The following is a 24,207-nucleotide window of genomic DNA, read 5'->3' on the forward strand; positions in this document are numbered from 1 at the left end:
GATTATAATATTGCCTAGACATAGTATTCACGATAATATTGTACTGGCCCAATAATATTCTAGAAACATAATACATTTTAAACAAATTGAATACATAATTGAACAAATGCAGTATAGTTAAATTCCATCCATCCATTGCCAGAGGCCATGTATCCCAAACGGGGTGGTCAAGGGCTTAGAGTTAATTGTTTTACAGGGAGGGGCACTAATCCTCCACCAACCCCAATTGACACGTAGGGATGCCAACAGCATCTGGTGTTCCCAGCTGGTCACCCATCCAAGTACTAACCAGACCCAACGTTGCTTAACTTCGCTGATCGGACGGGAAGCGGTGTACTCAACGTGGAGTTAAATTGATTCTTATAATACAGATTTGTAGTAACATTGTATGAATTGTTATATAATTTTATTGTTATTGTACATTATTTCATTATAATTGTTACATATCATTTGTAGTCACATAACTGTAGCAACTGTAAAATAATTGTACTAACATTGTAGTAATATTGTAGTAATACAGAATTGTACTAACATTGTGTGAATTGTTACACAATAATTGTATTGTACATAATTGTAATTGTTACATATTGTTTGTAGTTACATAACTGTTGCAAGTGTAACATAATTCTAGTAACACTGCAGTAATATTGTAGTAACATTGTAGTAATACATAATTGTAGCATTGAATATATACATGGATGGGGTTGTAAAGGAGGTGCAAGGTAGGGCAGTGGATGTGGGGGTGGCTCTAATGAATGAGGGTGAGATTTGGAAGATTCCGGTGTTGCTGTTTCCTGATGATACAGTATTGTTGAGTGAAGATGAATGGGAGTTGCAAGGTTTGGTGAATTAATTTGGGACAGTGTGTAGGAGGAAGAATCTGAAAGTTAATGTTAACAAAAGTAAAGTTATGGTGTTTGAGAGGAATGAAGTCACAGAGTGTGCAATGAGGTTGGATGGTGAGGATATGGAGAATGTGAGTGCAATCAAGTACTTGGGTAGTGTGATGAGTAAGGATGGAACTTTGGGGGATGAAGTGCATGAAAGGGTACAGCAGGGAAGGAAGGTTGTTGGTACACTGAAAGCAGTGATGAGAAATAGGGAGGTGAGTATGGACGTTAAGAAGTCACTGCATGATAGTATTGTGATCCCTACCCTGACGTATGGAAGCAAGGCTTGGACCTTGCAAGAGGGGAACAAGTCAAGAGTGAGAACAGTGGAAATGAGTTACTTGGGAGGAGCATGTGGAGGGACAGGTTGACGAATGAAGAAGTGAAGAAACGTTGTGGGGTGGATGTGGATGTGGTTGAGAAGATTAGGAGATTTTCACTGAGGTGGTTTGGACATGTGAAGAGAATGGAAAATGAAAGACTGACTAAGAGGGTGTATGTAGGTGAGATGGAGGGAGGGAGAGGGAGAGGTAGACCGAGGATGAGGTGGAGGGATGGAGTTGAGAAGTATATGAGGGAGGGGGGGGTGAGTTGGGGGGAGGGTAGTCAAATGGTGGGTGACAGAGCGACTTGGAGGCGTTTTGTCTGCGGCCACTCTTTGCGGGATTAGGGTGTCGGGCTATAGATAGATAGATAAATAGATAGAACATTGTATCAGTTGTTACCGTACATAATTGTAATGTCACATAATAATTGTATTGTACATAACTGTATTGTAATTGTTACTGTACATAGTGTTTGTAGTTACATAATTGTAACAACTGTAACATAATCCAATCGTTTGTCATTACGTAACTGTAGGAATTACAGTAATATTGTACCGTAGCAACTGCAGTCCTGACATCGCTAATCCAGTCATGCTGCAGTCAATGTTAGTGATGATGTGCCTTGCCACTGCCTCGTGGAGAAGAATAATTTGCTTTTTGTTTCACTTATAGGAGTTTATGTGGTATTTTGGCATTTGTAGAAATACTTACACCTATTTTCATTTGTTTTTTATGTGATCTTACTGTATTTCTTTTTCTTTTTTCATTTTATGTAGTAGAATGGATCTGGAAGATGTGCAGATTGGCCTGGGAGGAAGGTAGAGTCCCAGAGGATTGGAAGTCAGGTATAATTATTGCCTTGTACAAAGGAAAAGGGGAAAAAGAAGTGTGTGGTAATCACAGGGGCATTTGTCTTCTTAGTATAATAGGAAAAGTGTATGGTAGGATACTTATTGACAGAGTTAGAGAAAGAACAGAGAAATTAGTTGGAGAAGAACAGGGAGGCTTTAGGAAGAGAAGAGGTTGTGTAGATCAAATATTCATTCTTAGATCTTTAGTGGAAAAGTTTCTAAAGAAGGGAAAGAAGTTGTATGCGGATTTCATGGATTTGGAGAAAGCATATGACAGGGTGGATAGACAAGGATTGTGGAAAGCGTTAAGAATATATGGAGTAAATGGGAAGTTGTTGAATGCTGTGAAGAGTATGTACGATGGTGCGAAGGCTGCAGTGCGTGTGGATGGTGAACTAAGTGAATTTTTCTCTTTGAAAGTTGGGTTGAAACAGGGATGTGTCATGTCTCCGTGGTTGTTCAATCTGTACATGGATGGGGTAATAAAAGAGGTACAAGGTAGGGTAGTGGATGTTGGAGTGGCCCTGGTGAGAGAGGATAATGTTTGGAAACTCCCTGTTCTGTTGTTTGCAGATGATACTGTGTTGTTGAATGAAGACGAAGGGGAGCTGCAAGACTTAGTGGATGAGTTTGGGAGAGTGTGTAAGAAATGGAATCTAAAGGTGAATGTAGGGAAGAGTAAAGTGATGGTCTTTGAGAGAGGTGAAGTCAGTGAATGTACAGCGAGGTTGGATGGTGAGGAATTGGAAAATGTGAGTAAGTTTAAGTACTTAGGTAGTGTGATGAGTAAGGATGGAGGTTTGGAGGGTGAAGTGCTTGAAAGGGTACAGCAGGGAAGAAAGGTTGCTGGTTCTTTGAAAGCAGTGATAAGAAACAGGGAAGTGAGCATGGAAGTGAAAAAGTTACTACATGACAGTATTGTGATACCAGCTCCAACGTATATAAGTGAAGCTTAGACGTTGTTGGAAGGACACAAGTCAAGAGTGAGAGCAGTGGAAATGAGTTATTTAAGAGGAGCCTGTGGAGTCACATGGAGAGACAGGCTGATGAATGAGGATATAAAGGAGCGTTGTGGTGTGGGTGTGGATGTGATAGGGAGCATTATGAGGAACACACTGAGGTGGTTTGGCCATGTGGAGAGGATGGAGGGTGAAAGACTGACGAAGAGAGTGTATGTGAGTGAGGTGGAGGGGGGAAGAGGGAGGGGGAGGCCGAGGATGAGATGGAGGGATGGCGTGGAGAGGTATATGAGAGGGGGGGGTGTGAGTTGGGAGCAGGGCAGTGAAATGGCGGGGGACAGGGCGTCTTGGAGGCGATTTGTTTGTGGCCACCCCAAACGGGATTGAGGCATCTGGCAATAGATAGATAGATTTTATGTATTGATTTTCTATAATTTTTCTTTGTCTATGCTTTTTCGGTGTTTTCCAAGGTTGCATAATTGCTGGGTAATTCCCCTGGGACCCCTTTTTAAGGCTTAGTTGATATTGCACAGATAATATTGAATATGATATTATGTAGCCCCATATTTTATATAAAAAATATATATATACACTATATACAGTATTAACTACATACACTCACTTGTTGTTCACTTGTACCCATCATGGTCAATATATGTGTCAGCACTGTGTGGAAATCTTTGTCTTCACTATTGTGTGGAAGATGTTGTTCATTCTTGCCAACGTCATTTGTGTCGCCATTTTTTTTTTCTTTTCCTTGTTTTCCTTGTAACTTAATATGTCTGTTTCCACTAGGTAGCTTATTTAATAAATGTTTAATACAGTTCTTTTAATCGCTTATAGAGCAACTGTGATAGTATATTTTCTTTATTACTTTGTAGATGTAATAATGTATAGCTGTATGTATGAAGCACATATTTTATGTAGGTATAAATGGTAACACTCGTTGGTAGTAAATAAATGCTATAGTAAATGAATGAATATATACAGTGTAGAATATTTATTGTTGGTGCAAGTATTTAGTGGTTGAATTATGCAGATTATTGAAGTAGGTATATGTATTTAAGTTGTAACTATACAGCACGTTTTATATGTTCCTGCAGAAGTTTTCTGTCTATCACTGCGTATTGTATAAATGAAGTAACTATGTAACTCACTAGTTTTTACCGTGGTGGGAATGGTGTGAGAGGTGGTGTCACACACGAGTTGATTGATGTGGTGTCGTCTCAGCAAACACACAGTGACGTCAACTTCTCACCCTCAGGTAGCTGTGGTGAGTAAATGAGTGAAGAAAGGTGAGTAAGATGAGTTGTGAATATGGGCTTGGTATTTGCTGTCGTCGTCTTGACCTCTTCACTCGTTGCGTCAGCGTGGTGCTGTTGGTGGAGGTAGGGGGCAGTTGAAGAGCAGGGTAGTGGTCTGGTGGTTGTTGCTGTGTTCTTGCTTTTCATTTGCTTGTTTTGTTTTTCTTTCTCAATTTATTCTCGGTCCTTTTTTCTTGTGATTTACTCGTCGTGGGATGAAGAATGTTGCTACTTGTAGGTGTGTGTAGAAGATTATAGAGACGACTCGTAGACTTGTTACTTGTAGTTGATCATAGATGGTTGTAGTTCGTTGGTTCGTCATAGAAATTGGAAGATTGTTTGTATCAATATTTTGTTAAACTACTGGCAAGGCGTCTTGTGACCTCTTCACCTCTACATCAACGTGATGATCGGGGAGACGGAAGGTGGGTTTGGAGAGAATGCTGTCAGGAGCTGGTTGTGAGTTGTTGGTTGTAAGAGGTATTGTTTGTTTTCTGTCTTGATAATGTAGACTCAACTGTACACTCGTAGGTTCGTTGACTCGTAGGCTTGTAGATTCGCAGGCTCATAGACTCGCAGACTTGTGAACTCATAGACTCGTAGCCTTAACTCGTAAATTTGTAAACTCATTCTTCTTACTGTATACTCTCTTGTGGTTACTTGATCGTAGAATTGTAATTTCCTGATAGTGTAGAATCAACTGTAGAACTGTAGCTGATATTGATTACAGTCTCTCCTGTTTTTGTAGAAATTCACTGTAGAACTGAATCTAGTCTTGGTTGGAGTCTCGCGGTCTCGCCTGCTTTTGTAGAAATTCACTGCTGATTTGTAGACGAGGTTCGTATATTCGCTGCCACCATCTTTTGTAGAAACTTCGTAGGTTCTTGTTGTGTGTGTAGATCAGTTATACATATATTAGACTAGTGGACGAGCGGTTGTTATACATGGGTTGTTTTGGAAGTAGATAATCTTCGTTCCCTTTCTCATGCAATGACAGGAGAGGTAAAGATTAGTATGGGACTATTTTTATTTGTCTTGGAAATATTAACAAAGACTCTCACACACGAGTGAAGTACCTGTATAGAGTCCCTGTGTTACTTCCCCACTGTCTCACCCTATCTCTCTCTGCCACCCTCTTGCCCCTGTTGCTAGCCTCCTCCCCACTACCTGTCGGTTCTATGGCTAGCCCGTTTCTGATCTCTGATTCCTACATTCTTGTTTAGCAGGGGTCATGTCACATGGGCTATACTGTCGCGGAAGCTTCTAGAACTCTGTATGTCTGTGTGTACTGTATGTACAGCTTCCGGTGCACTTGTAGCATTCCTTCACTTAAGAGTTGCAAGCTAATTTCCTTTTGGTTGATTCTCGCTGACACACTTCCTATCTCACCCTGGCTTGGTGCTTCTGTCTATCTATCTATCTGTCTATGAGTTGTATTATTATAATATGGAGTCCTGACATCGCTCGGTCACGCCAGCTGGCAGTCCTCCGACAGCAATCATCATTGACATATGCAAATTTATTAATACATACCATTGATTATAATATTGCATAGACATAGTATTCATGATAATATGGTACTGGCCCAATAATATTCTAAAAACATAATACATTTTAAACAAATTGAATACATAATTGAACAAATGCAGTATAGTTAAACTGATTATAAAATATTATGTAACATATTGTGAAATGTGTATGCATAAGACATACGCATATAATTGTGCAATGGTAATACTACTAGGTCATTACATTACATATGGAGTTATCCCTTTAGTAATGTCTAATATTTCACCTAACATGTATGATGATTCTTATAATACAGATTTGTAGTAACATTGTATGAATTGTTATATAATTTTATTCTTATTGTATATAATTGCATTATAATTCTTATGTATCACATGTAGTTACATAACTGTAGCACCTGTAAAATAATTGTATTAACATTGTAGTAATATTGTAGTAACATTGTAGTAATACAGAATTCTACTAACACTGTATGAATTGTTACACAATAATTGTATTGTACATAATTGTATTGTAATTGTTACATATTGTTTGTAGTTATATAGCTGTAGCAAGTGTAATATAATTCTAGTAACACTGCAATAATATTGTAGTAACATTGTAACATTGTAGTAATACATAATTGTAACATTGTATGAGTTGTTACATAATTGTATTGTTACATAATATTTGTATTGTACATAAATGTATTGTAATTGTTACATATCATTTGTAGTTACATAACTGTAGCAAGTGTAACACAGTTCTAGTAACACTGCAGTAATATTGCAGTAACACTGTAGTAATGCATAATTGTAACATTGTATGAGTTTCTACATAATTGTAATGTTACATAATAATTGTATTGTACATAATTGTATTATAACTTAAATATCATTTGTAGTTACATAATTGTAACAACTGTAACGAAATGCGATCGTTTGTCGTTACATAACTGCAGTCTGTCTATCTATCTATTCCCAAACGCCTCAATCCCGTTTGGGGTGGCCACAAACAAATCGCCTCCACGTCGCCCTGTCCCCTGCCATTTCACTGCCCTGCTCCCAACTCACACACCCCCTCTCTCATATACCTCTCCACCCCATCCCTCCATCTCATCCTCGGCCTCCCCCTCCCTCTTCCCTCCTCCACCTCACTCACATACACTCTCTTCGTCAGTCTTTCACCCTCCATCCTCTCCACATGGCCAAACCACCTCAGTGTATTCCTCCTAACACTTCCCATCACATCCACATCCACACCACAATGCTTCTTTATATCCTCATTTGTCAGCCTGACTCTCCATGTGACTTCACAGGCTCCTCTTAAACAACTCATTTCCACTGCTCTCACTCTTGACTTGTGTCCTTCCAACAACGTCCAAGCTTCCCTTCCATACATTAGAGTTGGTATCACAATACTGTCATGTAGTAACTTTTTCACTTCCATGCTCACTTCCCTGCTTCTTATCACTGCTTTCAAGGAACCAGCAACCTTTCTTCCCTGCTGTACCCTTTCAAGCACTTCACCCTCCCAACCTCCATCCTTACTCATCACACTACCCAAGTACTTAAACGTACTCACATTTTCCAATTCCTCACCATCCAGCCTCACTGTACATTCACTGACTTCACCTCTCTCAAAGACCATCACTTTACTCTTCCCTACATTCACCTTTAGATTCCGTTTCTTACACACTCTCTCAAACTCATCCACCAAGCCTTGCAGCTCTCCTTCGTCTTCACTCAACAACACAGTATCATCTGCAAACAACAGAACAGGGAGTTTCCAAACACTACCCTCTCTCACCATGGCCACTCCAACATCCACTACCCTACACTTGTACCTCTTTTATTACCCCATCCATGTACAGATTGAACAACCATGGAGACATGACATCCCTGTTTCAACCCAACCTTTAAAGAGAAAAATTCACTCAGTTCACCATCCACACGCACTGCAGCCTTAGCACCATCATACATACTCTTCACAGCATTCAGCAACTTCCCACCTACTCTATATATTCTTAATACTTTCCACAATCCTTGTCTATCCACCCTGTCATATATGCTTTCTCCAAATCCATGAAAGCCGCATACAACTTCTTTCCCTTCTCTAGAAACTTTTCCACTAAAGGTCTAACAATGAATATCTGATCTACACAACCTCTTCCCTTCTTAAAGCCTCCCTGTTCTTCTCCAACTAATTCCTCTGTTCTTTCTCTAACTCTGTCAATAAGTATCCTACCATACACTTTTCCTGCTATACTAAGAAGGCAAATGCCCATATGACTACCACACACTTCTTTTTCCCCTTTTCCTTTGTACAAGGGAATAATTATACCTGACTTCCAATCCTCCAGGACTCTACCTTCCTCCCAGGCCAATCTGCACATTTTCCACATCCCTTCTGATACTATCTCTCCCCCATGCTTCAGCATTTCACCACACTCTCCATCAGTTCCTGGGGCTTTCCTCCCTACGTGTCAAGTGGGGTTGGTGGAGGATTAGTGCCCCTCCCTGTAAAACAATTAACTCTAAGCCCTTGGCCACCCCGTTTGGGATACATGGCGTCTGGCAATGAATGAATGAAATGAACTTTCTTCATTACTTCCTCAACTTCTATCCTACTGATTTCTTCCTGTCTTCTCACCTCCCTCCTTCTCCCAGCCATTCCCCAGCCACTTATACTCGCATTACTTCCATCCTCTATGTTCAGCAATTCCTTAACCCGCCCCGTCCCGACGACGTATGGGTACGTCACCACGATTTGCATTTGCCAGTCCCGGCGACGTACCAGTACGTCGTGCAATTGCAATGTGCATAATTTCGACAATTTTCAAATTTCGCGCTTGATTTGCGGTACGTACCCTCGCCTGACCTTCCCCTACCTGCCACCAGGCGGGGACACTCGGCGACCCCGCGCGACCCGCGGTAGCCCGCCACTCGTCCACTCACCTGGTAGCCACGGTCCTGCTCAGACATGGCTAAGAGAGGTCTCTCAGAGAGCGAAATTCAAGTCGCCCTGGACACCTTTACCGGCGACAGTGATTCCCCACTGGATGACGAGGAGATGGACAAGGATTATGTGCAGCCAGAGGAGGAAGAATCCACCAGCAGTGACGAGGAAGTTCCGTCACCAAGGAAGCGGCAGTACGTGACTTACCGTGCTGCTAGAGAGGGGCAGGAGGCAAAGAAGGCACGTGGTATGTCATATCCCTATCCCCAGCGTGCCTTGGAAGCAGAATTCGAGGTCGAGGACGAGGACGAGGACGGAGACGTGGGACGTGCTGCCACGTGGTATGGGCGGGAGGTGATTACCCATCGTGGCCCAGAGCGCACACCACGTCGTCTAAGCAGGTATGGGCCTAGCATTCTGTTTGGGGCGGTAGGAAGTGAAGTGGAGGGAGTGGGGAGTGAAATGGACATTCCTGGGATTAGGGAAAGTGAGAGTGAGGTGGGTGAGTCATTGCTCTCCCTAAGCAGTGTGAGGCGGCAGAGTGGATCACGTGGGCCAGTGCGGGTGCGTTCCTTATCACGTGGGGTTGTGAGGGAGGGGGAAGGTGGGGAGGAACCACTCCAAAGCACGTCTTATGCTCCCCAATATCCCCTAACACGTGGTCGAGCAAGGTTGCGTGAGAGAGCACGTGGTGTGGTAATGGAGGGGGAAGGTGGGGAGGAACCACTCCCCAGCATGTCTTCTGCTCCCCAATATTCAACTATTTCATCCCCACAGCCCCCTAATGTTCCTCAAGGCCATAAGGGTAAGGGAAAGGGAAAGGGTAAAGGCAGAGGGAAGAGGAGTGACAGTGGGGAAGCCCTCCGTACTCCTTCTCCCCAACCTCCCCAACCAGGATCTCCTCCCCACCCAGACGAAGGCGGTGATGGGGACGAGGGATTTGTGTCGTGGGATTGGGAGGATGGGAGTGATTTTTCTCCCCTCATTCACTCCTTCACTGAGCAGGGGCGATCTGGCTGCATTGCACCAGGTATTCACTGTAATTCAAGCAGGTTGGATTTTTTCCACCTGTTTTTCAGTGAGGCCTTCGTAGATCAGATCGTGTTTCAAACAAACCTGTTTGCAAGCGGCCAGCGGCTAGAAAGTGAAAGATTGGGAACAAGGAGTAGGCATTCAATGATTTATGATTACCCTGTCTCCATTCCAGAAATGTTCTTATTTTTTGCCCTTGTCCTTTTGATGGGTATAATAAGAAAAAATAGAATTCTTGCTTACTGGACTACGGACCCTGTTATGTTTACCCCCATATTTGGTCAAGTGATGAGCCGTAATCGGTTTCAACAAATTCTAAGTCGCCTCCATTTTTATGATGCTAATGACCCTGCAAATGCAAACAACACTGACAAAATGAGGCGAATTAGGCTGGTCTTTGATCACCTCAGGCAAACCTTTCGATCCTCATTCTATCCCTATAGAGATCTCGTCATAGACGAGAGTCTCGTGTTGTGGAGAGGCAATATTTCATTCAGACAGTATATACCCAGCAAAAGGCACCGTTTTGGGTTCAAGATCTTTGTTATGTGTGACTGTAGGACTGGATACGTGCAAGACATAGTCTTGTACACCGGTGCACAGACAGACATAATAGAAGATCGAAGTATAGGACTTTCGGGAGCAGTGGTAAAGACGATGATACAAGACTACCTTCATCGTGGTCACGTTCTCTATCTCGACAACTGGTACACTAGCCCTCTTCTCGCTCGTTATCTTCACAGACATGAAACGGGAGTCTGTGGAACCGTAAAGGTGAACCGGCGTCACATGGTCAAGGTAGGACGGAAACTTGCAAGGAGTGAGGTTGTCTTCTTCAAAGCAAACAACATCCTTGCAACAATGTGGAACCACAACAGAGAAGTAAGCCTCTTGTCCACGGTTCACCGCCCCTTGATGCACCGTACTGATTCTGTTGATTACCATAGCGAGAGCAGGGGTCGTGTTTGGAAACCTGAATGTGTCATGGACTATAATATAAACATGCGCCTCGTGGACCAGTCAGACTCCATGATATCGACGGTAGAGTGTGCCAGGACCACGATGAAGTGGTATAAAAAACTGTTCTTTCACTTGCTAGATATCACTGCTCTGAATTGCCACCACCTTCACTCCATGACCACAGGAGTTCAGGAAACCTTTGAAGGGTTTGTGAGGGAGCTCACACGAGAAATCTTTGCAAAGTATGCTGTTGAAAGGCCCCAACAGCGCCCCCGCACTGCCCATATTACCCACACTCCCCAGAGAATATCCGCCCGCCTTTTCCCCACTCCTATCCCGCCCCAGCCCAACAGACCTAGGCCCCAGCGCAGGTGTCACATGTGCAGTCATTCCCAGGTGAGACTCACGACACAGAGGAAGGACACCCGCTATGAGTGCGTGCAGTGTGACGTGGGTCTGTGTATTCACCCATGTTTTAGTGAATATCACACGTTGCTGCAATTTTAGCATGGTGTGAATGCGAAAGGACGCTGAAATTATGATGTAAATGCGACAGACAGACGCTCTGTGAAAATATCAGTCATGTGGATCGCCAAATATTAGTATAAAGTGCCTACGGGTAGAACATAAGTGAAAACATTGGGTGTAAGTATATAAATCTGCCCTAAGTTGAAACTTACATAGAGAGGGTTGTTTGATGCGATATTCTGTCGCTCAGTGCAATAAATACGGCCCCTTATTATATATTTTCTATTATGTGACATTCTTACCGGTATAATATAAGTTCAAATTATTGTATATGATGATTTATTTCCTAAGTCAAATATTCATAGCGTGTCTATAAAGATAAGATTTCCTGACGCTTAGTCGAATGAATAAGGCACGTATTAGTCAAAATAAAAGTCAGCAAGTGATAAAGTGAATAATTAGTATATAAGTGTGTGAGTGAATTAGTATATAAGTGTGTGAGTATTATGTATGACGTAACATTCCTTGCGAGGGTATTTTCAGGCGATATTCTCACGCTCACTTGAATAAATAATGGCAGTAAGTATGTACAGTGCATTGGAGGGGTGTAAACGTGTGTAATGTAAGTGGGAAAATATAATTGGAGTGAATAAATAAAGTAGATGATGAAACACGAGTGTTTGAGATCGTGGTTGCTACGTGAATAGTCGCTAGCATATCGCCAACGGCGATACCACGTTGAGTACACCGCTTCCCGTTCGATCAGCGAAGTTAAGCAACGTTGGGTCTGGTTAGTACTTGGATGGGTGACCGCCTGGGAACACCAGATGCTGTTGGCATCCCTACGTTAAGTGGGGTTGGTGGAGGATTAGTGCCCCTCCCTGTAAAACAATTAACTCTAAGCCCTTGGCCACCCCGTCTGGGATACATGGCGTCTGGCAATGAATGAATGAATGAATATCGCTAAATGCCCTCGTAATGAATGAAAATAATTGAAAACCTTCACAGTGGTGGGGGAAAGGTTCTATGTAAATGGGAAAATAATTGGAAAGTGATAAAACAATTTGGTATGTTGAAATACGAGTCATAGCGAGTGCGCTTACTAAGCTGATGTGCGCTAAACTTATGCTGCATGTCATCATAATGAATGAAAACATCTGAAATCACTTACAAACAGTTGTAATTGGTAAATTGTCATTGAAACAGAAGTATACAAGTAGAAAAAATGATCGGTAGACTCATAACAGAAAATTAGCAGATAGCATGATACGACTCGGACCTAACTCGCTATGCTCGCGCGATGGTACAATGCTTATTTTTCCTATATATGTGTCTGAAATCCATTATATTGTTACTGTTATTGTTTATTAGTACAAATTCAATAAATGTAGAGGTGTTGTGTGTTGTTTGTCCCATTATTCCTTACCATAGAAAATGTTAATGCATATCCAGCCTATTACAGAATACGATACCTGCGGGGGGAAACCGCACCTGTATAGACCACTTATAGACCGCAGAGACCACTTTCTTCAAGATTTTCCATAGTTTCTCGACCTAAGCGGAAGTTTTATAAGAAAAAATTTTTTTCCAAAAAGGCTCGGGACTGGGGGATGTCATAGGTGCGGAAAGGCTCGGGACGTGACGGGTTAAAGTGTTCTCTCCATCTTCTCACTTTTTCTCCCTTCTCCACTAGTAATCTACCATTTTTATCTTTCACTCCCTTGCCAACTTCACTTCCACCCTGTCTTAATCTTTTCACCTCTTTCCAGAACATTTTCTTACAGTCCTTCCACTTTACACTCAAATTCTTTCCAAATTCCTCATCCACTCTCTTCTTACTCCCTCTTACTAATCTTTTCACCTCTCTCTTTCTTTCGACATATAACTCTCTCTTCCGCCTCTCAACTTCTTCCACGCCCCTATTTCTCATACATTCATTGTATGCTTTCTTCTTTTGTGCCACAGCCTGTCTTACCTCTTCATTCCACCACTCTGTTCCTTGCACCCTTCTCCGTCTTCTATTCATCCCACACACTACATCACATGCTACACATATTTCTTCTGTGAATATCCTGCACACACCTTCCACATCCTCCATCTGCTCCAATTCATATTTGCCCAATCGTTTCTCCACTTCACTGACATTGAGAGGGCTCTCCCTACATGCTAAGGGGTCTTTGTATGCAGCATGTGTTAGGAGTGTAATGCTGTATGGCAGTGAGACCTGGGCAGTGAAGGAGGAAGACATTCGCCGGCTCAGACGTACAGAAATGACAATGATTAGGTGGATGTGCAGTTCGTCCCTGCGTCCAAGGCCTGGAGGGGCTGGGTTTACAATGGAAGAGTTGAGAGGTAGGATGGGACTGGAGTGTATTGGTGTTGTGATGAGGAGAGGTAGATTGAGGTGGTTTGGACATGTGGAGAGGATGGGGGATGATAATTGGGTGAGGAAGGTGAGAAGTGTTAATATTGGAGGTGGGGTTATGAGGGGTAGATCGAGAAAGACATGGGACGAGGTCATTAAGTGTGACCTTAGGGTTAAGGGACTGAACAGGGAGGCTGCAATGGATCGTGCAGCATGGAGAGCCGCCATTAGGTGACCAAGGCCGACACATGCAAGCATGTTGGAGCCTTTAAAAACAAAAACGAAAACTCTTATATTCTGCCTTTTTCTCATCCTCTTGTAACCTTTCCACTCTCCTTACAAATACTCCTTCTTCCCGTCCTTCCCTTCTTCTATTTCTCCATCTTTTTTGGATCTTGATTCTGGCCACCACCAAGTAGTGGTCAGAAAGTCCGCTCCCCCAAGCTCTATAGGCTCTTGCATCCATTACACATTTTCACATCCTTTCATCCACACACACATAATCAGTCATTGCCTTCCTTTCATTCAGTTCACCACCCACCCTTCTCATCACTCGCCATGTATACCTGTGGATTATTTTATGCCTGAAGAGGGTATTGGCTATCACCAACCCCCTCCCAGCGCAAATGTCCACTAACGTACTGCCATTCTCATCTATCTCATCAGGCACACCCCACTCACCAACTATTCTATCCACCTACACATTCCCTACTTTACCATTCATATCACCGTAGTAATTGCAGTAATATTGTAGTAACTGCAGTCCTGACATTGCTAATCCGGTCATGCTGCAGTCAGTGATAGTGATGATGTGCCTTGCCACTGGCTCGTGGAGAACAATAATTTGGTTTTTGTTTCACTTTTAGAAGGAGTTTATATGGTATTTTGGTATTTTCATTTGTTTGTTACAGTTTGATCTTACTGTTTTTCTTTTTCTTTTTTCATTTTATGGGCACTCAACCCCCTGCTATCACGCGTTCAGCTATCACTCTTATCTGCTATCACGCACACATCAAATGCACAACCATACATGCTATCACGCACCCCAAGACCGCTATCACGCGTCGAGTTTGAAGACAGGCTAAGGAAAGCTTATTCACATGGCACTTCATACGAGGTTTGCAGAGGATACGATGGTTAATCGGAACAGTAACGTGGTAAAATTCCCGATTATAGCACGGGCATTTGAAATACATCTGAACGGATTCCTGCCGAGGACACGACGGGCAAAACAGTGACCAAAACCCATTCGGCTCGAAAGAATATATCGTACTACAGCATTGAAATTTAGCCTAACGCTGAATACTTACTAATATTGTATTTTAGAATAAATATCAATCGTTTTGAAACCCTTATAAAGAGTTAATATTTCTTATGCCAAAATAACTATGATGTCGATAAAGTAATCACGTGTTTACAACTGAGATGGGGCTCTGACGACAGTGTGAGGAACGTGTGTGATAGCGTCCAAGTTTTGTTCCACTTAAATGTTTCTCAGCCATTCCTGATATAAGGTACCATGTGATACCCCCTTTAGCTATGGACACTAAAGAAATGGAGACAGCCAAAGAGATCTGGCGGCAACTAAGCCACTCCCAAGCCTTGGAACCCATCAAACCACCCAAGCTGTAATCCTTATAAAAGTTTGATGGCCTTTTATGTTGTTTATTTATTCATTTTACTGTTATTATTAATCAGCGAAGTTAAGCAACGTTGGGTCTGGTTAGTACTTGGATGGGTGACCGCCTGGGAACACCAGATGCTGTTGGCATCCCTACGTGTCAAGTGGGGTTGGTGGAGGATTAGTGCCCCTCCCTGTAAAACAATTAACTCTAAGCCATTGGCCACCCCATCTGGGATACATGGCGTCTGGCAATGAATGAAATGAATTAATATAATAATGCTGTATTTCATGTTAGAGGAGAGATTGGCAGGAAATCGAAGGCATAAAGTGGTTAAAAGTTAGAAAAATGGGCCACCGAAAAACCAATTAGAAATTTTCCCATTGATTGTTCAGTTCAGCTATCACGCATTCAGCTATCTTGCGCGTTTCCTGTGACCAGTTAGGCACGATAGCAGGGGGTTGAGTGTATTGATTTTCTACAGTTTGTTTTTCTTCGTTTGTCTATGCTTTTTCGGTGTTGTCCAAGGTTGCATAATTGCTGGTTAATTCCCCTGGGACCCCTTTTTAAGGCTTAGTTGATATTGCACAGTTAATATTGAAAATGATATTATATAGCCCCATATTTTATATAAAAAATATGTATATACACTATATACAGTATTAATTATATACGCTCGCATGTTGTTCACTTGTACCCATTGTGGGCAATGTATGTGTCAGCACTGTGTGGAAATCTTTGTCTTCACGACTGTGTGGAAGATGTTGTTCATTCTTGCCAACGTCATTTGTGTTGGCCATTTTTTTTCTTTTCCTGGTTTTCCTTGTAACTTAATATGTCTGTTTCCACTAGGTAGCTTTAATTAATAAATGTTTAATACAGTTCTTTTAATCCCTCACAGAGCAACTGTGATAGTATATTTTCTTTATTACTTTGTAGATGTAATAATGTATAGCTGTATGTATGAAGCACGTATTTTATGTAGGTATAAATGGTAACACTCGTTGGTAGTAAATAAATGCTATAGTAAATGAATGAATATATACGGTGTAGAATATTTATTGTTGGTGCAAGTATTTAGTGATTGGATTATGCAGATATCTGAAGTAGGTATATGTATTTAAGTTGAAACTATACAGCACATTTTTTATGTTTGTGCAGAAGTTTTTCATCTACCACTGTGTGTTGTATAAATGAAGTAACTATGTAACTCACTAGTTTTTACCGTGGTGGGAATGGTGTGAGTGGTGGTGAGTGGTGGTGTCACACACGAGTTGATTGACGTGGCGTCGTCTCGGCAAACACGCACAGTGACGTCGACTTCTCACCCTCAGGTAGCTGTGGTGTATAAATGAGTGAAGAAAGGTGAGTAAGATGAGTTGTGAATATGGGCTTGGTATTTGCTGTCGTCGTCTTGACCTCTTCGCTCCTTGCATCAGCGTGGTGCTGTTGGTGGAGGTAGGAGACGGTTGGAGAGAAGGGTGGTGGTCTGGTGGTTGTTGCTGTGTTCTTGCTTTTTGTTTGCTTGTTTTGTTTTTCTTTCTCAATTTATTCTCGGTCTTTTTTTCTTGTGATTTACTCGTTGTGGGATGAAGAATGTAGCTACTTGTAGGTGTGTGTAGAAGATTATAGAGACGACTCATAGACTTGTTACTTGTAGTTGATCGTAGATGGTTGTAGTTCGTTGGTTCGTCATAGAAATTGGAAGATTGTTTGTATCAATATTTTGTTAAACTACTGGCAAGGCGTCTTGTGACCTCTTCACCTCTACATCAGCGTGATGATCGGGGAGATGGATGGGGGGTTTGGAGAGAATACTGTCAGGAGCTGGTTGTGAGTTGTTGGTTGTAAGAGGTATTGTTTGTTTTCTGTCTTGATAATGTAGACTCAACTGTGCACTCGTAGGCTCATAGACTCATAGACTCGCAGACTCGTGAACTCGTAGACTCGCAGACTTGTGAACTCATCGACTCGTAGCCTTAACTCGTAAAGTTATAAACTCCTTCTTCTTACTGTATACTCCCTTGTGGTTACTTGATCATAGAATTGTAATTTCCTGATTGTGTAGAATCAGCTGTAGAACTGTAGCTGATATTGGTTACAGTCTCACCTGCTTTTGTAGAATTTAACTGTAGAACTGAATCTAATCTTGGTTAGAGTCTCGCCTGCTTTTGTAGAAATTCACTGCTGATTCATAGACGAGGTTCGTACATTCGCTGCCACCATCATTTGTAGAAACTTCATAGGTTCTTGTAGTGTGTGTAGATCAGTTATACATATATTAGACTCGTGGACGAGCGGTTGTTATACGTGAGTAGTTTTGTAAGTAGATAATCTTCGTTGCCTTTGTCATGCAATGACAGGAGAAGTAAAGATTAATATGGGACTATTTTTATTTGTCTTGGAAATATTAACAAAGTCTCTCACACATGAGTGAAGTATAGAGTCCCGCTGTTCCCTCCCCACTGTCTCAGTCCATCTCTCTCTGCCACCCTCTTGCCCCTGTTGCTAGCCTCCTTCTCCCCACTACCTGTCGGTTCTGTGGCTAGCCCGTTTCTGATCTCTGATTCCTACATTCTCGTGTAGCAGCGTGTCACATGGGCTATACTGTCGTGGAAGCTTCTAGGAATCTGTACGTTTGTGTGTATGTACTGCTTCTGGTGCACTTCTAGCATTCTTTCACTTAAGAGTTGCAAGCAAATTTCCTTTTGGTTGATTTTCACTGACACACTTCCTATATAACACCCTGGCTTGGTGCTTCTATCTATCTGTCTATCTATCTATCTGTCTATGAGTTGTATTATTATAATATGGAGTCCTGACAAAAGGCAAAACTTCAATAAACAAGGAAAATGGGAAAAAGTGGAGTATTATAGGACAGATGAGGTATCACTACAACAGTATGCAAATAGGGTGGAAGAAAAATGTAATGAAGACAAGAGTTACCAATATAACACAGATAAATACATTAATAGAAGAAGCTGCCAACGAAACGTTAAAAACAAGCTATAGAAGAAAAGTAATTGAAAGGGAAAATAAAATAAGGGAGCCTGTTTGGATGAACGATGAAATATGAAGGGAAATAAAAGAGAGAAAAGATTGAATAGGCAAAAAAGAAACACAAAATCAGGATGAAAGAGACAGAATATATGAGCTCTATAGGGAACAAAAACAGAAGGCGCAAATCCTCATTAAGAAGGAGATGTTTGAACATGAACAAAAGCTCACAAAAGAAATAAAAGAAAGCAATGAAAAGGGTAAAAAAATTGAGGGAAGCTGTTAATAAACTAAGGGGTATAGGCAAAAAATTTGACAAATTAGCAATATACAACAAAGAAGGTAACAAACTAAATGATATACAGGCTAGTGAGGAAATAACAAAATTTTGGGATAAAATCTATAAAAAGCATGAAAACAGCATAAATAAAGCATGGAATAGTGAAACAAGGCAAGAATACATAAACAAGTTGGACTTAGAAAGTAATCTGAATGTCATGAATATAGATATACCAGTAGCACACAACAGAGAGAGAGAGAGAGAACATATGAATTCCCTCCTAGTATAAGAGAACATATGGACATGTGCTGCAAAGTACAAAGCAAAATAAAACCCATGGAATATCCACACATTACACAAGACCAAGTAAAACAGTGCATACAAAAGCTAAAAAACAGAAAAGCCCCAGGACCAGATAAAAACAAGCCTGAACTCTACAAAGCCCTGATATAAAGTGAGCAATGTATAGAAAGTCTTACAAACTGCTTTCAGCACATTATAGATGATGGCACAGAATTAGGGAATGGGTATGGTTGAATACAAAAATGATAGAGAAAACAACTAAACCTACATCAGAGCAACTCAGACCAATAGCGCTGACCAATATTTCATACAAAATATGTGTCACTGATAGGAAAATTTGTGGATTGCCATATCACCATGAACAATGAGGCTAAAGAAACACAAGCAGGCTTCACAAAGGAAGCTAGAATAGAAGACAGCTTATTAACCTTAAGTCCTGTCCACACGAGGATACAGTGTCTGCAGACACAAGTGAGAATTTTGTTCGATGACAGTCTCACCGCATTTGTCAGCAGACAGACCAGAAAAATGTTCGTGATCCAGTTTGAGCGAAAACATGAGACACTGTCTGTGGCCAGTGGAGTGACGCTGCTGCCAGACACGATTGTAAACAAGAGTGCTGCCAAGTGCTAATGAATTAGAAAATATTAGAGGGAAATAGAGTATCTATATGAAAAATGACTGCATTTTTAATAGATACTGCTAAACCTACATACTTAAGCAATACATTATAAAACAATTTGAGAGAGAGAGAGAGGAGGGGATGCGGGGAGTAGGGGTGGAGCAGGGTGATGTATGTTCATATATTAGCCTCAGTGTTAAATCATATCATTGTAACATTAATCCATGATTGGGTTGATTTCCGTGTATTCATGCACAAGTCTCGTCTTCGTAACACAGGGTCAGTTTGATGCTGCATCCACTGGAGAGAAATATCAGGGTAGCCTCAAGCCGACCTTCTGGAGGTATGCTAGCTCTCATATTGGTGTCCTGCTTGATGATGTAAGGGTTTATTTTGGCAAGGAGAGTATGGAAAGTATTGGGGTCCATTCTCAGGTAATTGGTGAAGTCTTTCTTATTCCCCTCCTGCAGTACACGTAGTATGGTCACATGACTTCCCAACTCTTTCCTTTTCATTAACCACTCTTTGCATTATGATGTTCTATGTGGTTTTGTTCTCATCTTTTTCACACACAGGGATATCAGTATGCTACATACCTTCCTATCTTTCTTGCGACTCACCATGCTTTAGTTATCGTACCGCTACCACACACGAGTACGTCGTCAGCCAAACCCGCACTCTGCTTCAGCCACCATGACTGGCCAGATAGCGCCGTGTGGACAACTTTACAACTGGGTCCGCAGACTTTGTCTGCTGACGTACAAAGTCTGCCAGACGCTGTATGCTCGTGTGGACGGGGCTTTACAATATTGTATAGAGGATAGCTACCAGATAGGAAAACCTCTTATAATAATATCCATTGATTACTCAAAGGCATTTGACTCTATTAAAAGAGAGAAAATAGTACAGGCACTAATGCGATACAAGGTACACCCAAAGATAATAGATACCATAGTTAACATATGTGAAGAAGACAAAACAAAAATAAAAGCAGGTGATTCTGAAATAGAAATGGACATAACGAGCGGGATTAGACAAGGCTGCACAGGCTCGACAATATTATTCAAATTTATAACCAACCTGATAATAGAAAAATTGGAAGGACAAAATATTGGATTCATCAATGAGAAACTGAAAATAGGAGTACTATTCTTTGCTGATGATGGACTCCTAATGGCACATTTGATAGAAGATGCAAGAGACAGCCTAAAAACAGTAATAGAATTTAGTCAAGAATGTGGTCTAAACATAAACAGAACAAAAAATAATATCATCATCCATAATATGAAAAACCAGCCAGATGAAACAGAAGGGATAAAAGTAACATAATATAAAATACCTTGGATTACAAATAGACAACAAAAGAAACTACTTCAAAACACACAAAGAAATGATGGCACATAAAACACAAAACATGGCAAATATTACATACTCGGTAATAGCAAGGAGCTGTAATAAAGTCATGACAGGTAAAACCTACTGGAAAAACATAGCCGTACCTACAATACTTCATGGGTCGAACATCATCAATTACACGGAAACAGAAATTGAAAAGCTACAAAGGATAGAGAACGGAGTATACAGACAAATATTAGGAGCACCCAAGTATGCAGCAAATTGCACACTAAGATTGATTGATTGATTGATTGATTGAAAAAAAAAAGGGGGGGGGGCCGCAACATCACAGTCTTATGGCACCGCTACAAAATGTTAAAAGAAAGCAAAACTGTGGCACAATGAATAAATAAAAACAGAAAGAGGAATAAAAATATAAACAATAAAAACCGTCAAAAATAGCAGGAATAAAAGAGCATTAAAAACAAAATAATTTAAAAGTTAAAAAGAAAAGCTAAAATTATAGCTGATGGAGGACGCCAGCCTTCTCCACGAACCACAGCACCTCATGTCCGGGGGAGGGACACCACTCTCCCAGAATCAGGGAGAGACAGAAGGCACCGTCACCACCCCAACACTGGGAGAGGTAACGCTCGTGCAGGTCCCCCAGACTCGGGCACTCGACCAGCAAGTGCTGCACAGTCAAGGGGACCAAGCGGTCATCACAGTAAGGCTGAACACCTCCAGACACGAGGTAACTGTGCGTAAGACGTGTGTGATCCGTCCGGAGACGGGTCAAGGCAGTTGCTGAGCGTCGCCCCTGGACACTAGCATATGTCCAGGGACGATCAACAGTTCTCATAATCTCCTCCGTCTTGGTGGTGGGACCAATGGCCTCCCACCTTCGCTGCCAACTGTCCTGGACTGTCACCCAAAGGGAGGAGAACGTGTCTCTAAAGGGCACGGGGCTTTGGGGAGGAGCTCGAGTGGCGGCCTCCCTAGCTAGCCTGTCAGCATTCTTGTTCCTCGTAACTCCCACATGAGCCGGGACCCAGCAGAATGTAACTTGGTAACCCCTACATTGCAGTAGGTAAAGCCACTCAAAAAGTGATAAAACAAGGGGATGATGTGAAGAAGGTGTAAAACATTCTAGCGCAGAAAGCGCAGTACGGGAGTCGCTAAAAATTGTGAAAGACGAAACGGGAAGAGTAAAAATAATACGCAGAGCTAAACTAAGAGCAGTTAGTTTTGCCGTAAAAACGGAAGCAACCCTAGGGAGGCTACCGCCCCTACAGGAGGGGAACACGACACCATACCCAACTCCAGCATCTGACTTTGAGCCATCAGTGAACACTGGGGTGCAGCCAGAATGTGTAGAGGAATGTTCCAAAAACAGAGCATGGGACTGACACTGCGGTAAAGAGTGTTTGTTGGTAATAGCGGGGCCGCAGACACACATGCGGAAACTCCCAGTAACCGACCCTAGGAAATCGGTGGGGACATACGGGAAAGGAAGGTATTGATAACTCCTCCATAACAGACGCAACCCTGAACCCGAAAGGCTTAGGGAAGCTCGGACGGGCAATATACTGTAAAGAACGTGAAACACAGGAGACTGCTACGCCGGAAATAGATTCTGGAAGACGGTGCACTCTGCACCAGGACCTTAATAGTAGGGATTGGCGGCGTAAGTCCAATGGAAGGACACCAGCATCGACCAGTAAACTAGGAATGGGAGATGTTCGGAATGCACCGGTTGCCAGGCGAACACCGGCATGGTGTACAGAGTCCAACACACGAAGGCGAGCCTCTGTAGCAGAAGAGTAAACCTCACATCCATATTCTAGTTTAGATAGGACAAGAGACCGGTGCAAGAGGAGGAGTGTCTGCCTGTCAGCTCCTCAAGAGGTATGAGCCAGAATTCTCAGAAGTGATAGAGCCTTCATACAAGCTGTCTTGATGTAACGAAAATGTGGTATCCACGTCAGTCGGCTGTCAAATATGAGACCCAGAAAGCGAGTCTCCTCCACACATGAGATTCTTCTATCATAAAGATACAGGTCTGGGTCAGGGTGAACTCCACGAAGACGGCAAAAGTGCATGGCCACAGTCTTCGAGGCAAAAAAACGAAATATCAGCCCACCGGGAAATCCAGTTAATAGCCAACTGTAACTTTCTTTCAATTAAAGGCATCCTTGCTGCTGAGGAGATTGACAGGTCGTCCACATACAAACAACCACGAACTCTATCCAGAAGTATACTGATGACACTATTTATAGCCACAGTGAAAAGTGTGACACTAAGTATACTTCCTTGGGGCACGCCATCTTCAAGTGGACGAGCTTCGGACAACATGCCCCTGACCCGCACCCGTAAAAATCGATGGGATAAAAACTGCCGAATAAAAGTTGGGAGTCGGCCACGGAGACCGAACTCATAGAGACGAAGTAAAATTCCGTGGCACCAAGCCGTGTCATATGCTTTCTCTAGGTCAAAAAATACTGACATGATGCTGATTAGTGGCGAATGCTTCACAAATGGAAGATTCCAAGGATAAAAGAGCATCAGTGGTGGATCGCATTTTCCGGAAACCATATTGTACAGGTTCTTATTAATGATCTCTTATCTGTCACCCACAATCCCATTCACTCTTATGCAGATGACTCAACACTACATAGTTCATTCACGCTCAGACATCCATTTACAAAGTCTAATATCTCTACCTCTCAACTCAGTACAGCCATCTCCATAAATCAAGATCTATCTACAATCAGTGAATGGGGACAAAACAACTTTGTCTCTTTTAATGTTATTAAAACTAAATATATACAGTTTACTGATATACTGATATTGCCAGATTCGTACATTACCTTCAGTGCTACTAATATTCCCATCTCCAAAAGTATTGAAATTCTTGGCGTCTCACTTAACATTGCCCTCAGCTGGACCTCTCATGTCAAATCACTTGCTAAAACCATCTCAAAGAAACTTGGATTATTGTACAGAGTCTGTAACTTCTTCGCCGATGAGCAGTTAGCTATAATTTATAAGAGTCATGTGTGCTCTCAGCTTGAATATTGCTCACCCCTGTGGAATGGTTGTGGAGAGGTTGCATTAAGACAACTAGACAAAATTCAGAACAAAGCTGTTAGAATCATTAACAACCCTGCCATTACATATAAACTACCTCCCCTGCAAGTAAGAAGGAATGTTGCCTCCCTTGCATTATTTTACAGATATTTTTTTGGCAAATGCTCAGACGAAGTTGCGTCCATGGTGCCACCTCTCCATGCCTTCCCTCGTGCTACACGGGCATCTGGTAGCGCTCATGACTGGAATGTCACTCAGCCATATTGCAGAACTTCTGCCTATCAGAATTCTTTCATTCCCCAAGCTGCATCTCTCTGGAACTCGCTTCCCCAGAGA

General features: G+C 42.0%; 1 non-coding gene and 1 pseudogene across 1 annotated transcript; one reads left to right on the forward strand and one right to left on the reverse strand.

The window, feature by feature from the left end:
• Positions 1 to 240: 240 nt before the first annotated feature.
• Positions 241 to 358, reverse strand: LOC145394261 (5S ribosomal RNA; annotated as a pseudogene).
• Positions 359 to 11,977: 11,619 nt separating this feature from the next.
• LOC145394276 (5S ribosomal RNA) lies at positions 11,978 to 12,096 on the forward strand. The gene has a single exon (XR_013896349.1). It is a non-coding gene; the product is annotated as a 5S ribosomal RNA (ribosomal RNA).
• Positions 12,097 to 24,207: the final 12,111 nt, after the last annotated feature.

Source organism: Coenobita brevimanus, chromosome 26, assembly GCF_032717465.1.
Source record: "Coenobita brevimanus isolate Jiangsu-jjx chromosome 26, ASM3271746v2, whole genome shotgun sequence".
Classification (NCBI taxonomy): domain Eukaryota; kingdom Metazoa; phylum Arthropoda; class Malacostraca; order Decapoda; family Coenobitidae; genus Coenobita; species Coenobita brevimanus.